This window comes from Neomonachus schauinslandi, chromosome 8, assembly GCF_002201575.2.
Source record: "Neomonachus schauinslandi chromosome 8, ASM220157v2, whole genome shotgun sequence".
Lineage (NCBI taxonomy): Eukaryota > Metazoa > Chordata > Mammalia > Carnivora > Phocidae > Neomonachus > Neomonachus schauinslandi.
The window spans coordinates 144,069,333-144,069,888 of record NC_058410.1 but is presented as its reverse complement, the minus strand read 5'-3'; the positions used below and the strand labels follow the sequence as shown (position 1 = coordinate 144,069,888).

Here is a 556-nt window from a genome sequence, read left to right as displayed (position 1 = left end):
GCCGACTAGCGGAGGCCGGGCGGCGGGGCCGCAGGGTCCGGGTCCCCAGGGCGGCCCCTCCCGGGCTAGGGCGGCTCGCCGCGCAGGAGAGGGAGCCCCGCTCGGGACTTCTAGCGGCCGCTGCCGTCAGCGCGAGGACTCAGTTTTCCCGGGAGGAAGCCGGTTCGGCTGTGTCGGCACCGGGAAGTCTCTCTTCTCTTTCTTTGTGGAAGAAAAAGCGTCTGTCCCAACCTCCGGGCGGGCAGGTGCCGGTGGAGCCTGGCCAGGCATGACTTTAACACGTTAAGTAAAGCACGCGCCCCCACACGGCCGGTTAGCTCAGTTGGTTAGAGCGTGGTGCTAATAACGCCAAGGTCGCGGGTTCGATCCCCGTACGGGCCACGTGCGCGCCCTTTTTCCCTTTCCGTTCGCCACGCCCGCGGGGACTCTGCTGCCTCCCCCCGGGGACGGAGGGCCCAGCGGCGCCGCTGCTGAGCGGTGGGGGCGGAAGCTTTACTTTATTGAAAAAAGAAATCGCGTCGGGGGGGCCGGGGAGAGGTGCTGCCTTTCGGGACGG

At 67.6% G+C, this 556-nt stretch overlaps 1 non-coding gene across 1 annotated transcript; it reads left to right on the top strand.

Moving 5' to 3' along the window:
• Positions 1–307: 307 nt before the first annotated feature.
• Positions 308–381, top strand: TRNAI-AAU. The gene has a single exon. It is a non-coding gene; the product is annotated as a tRNA-Ile (tRNA).
• Positions 382–556: the final 175 nt, after the last annotated feature.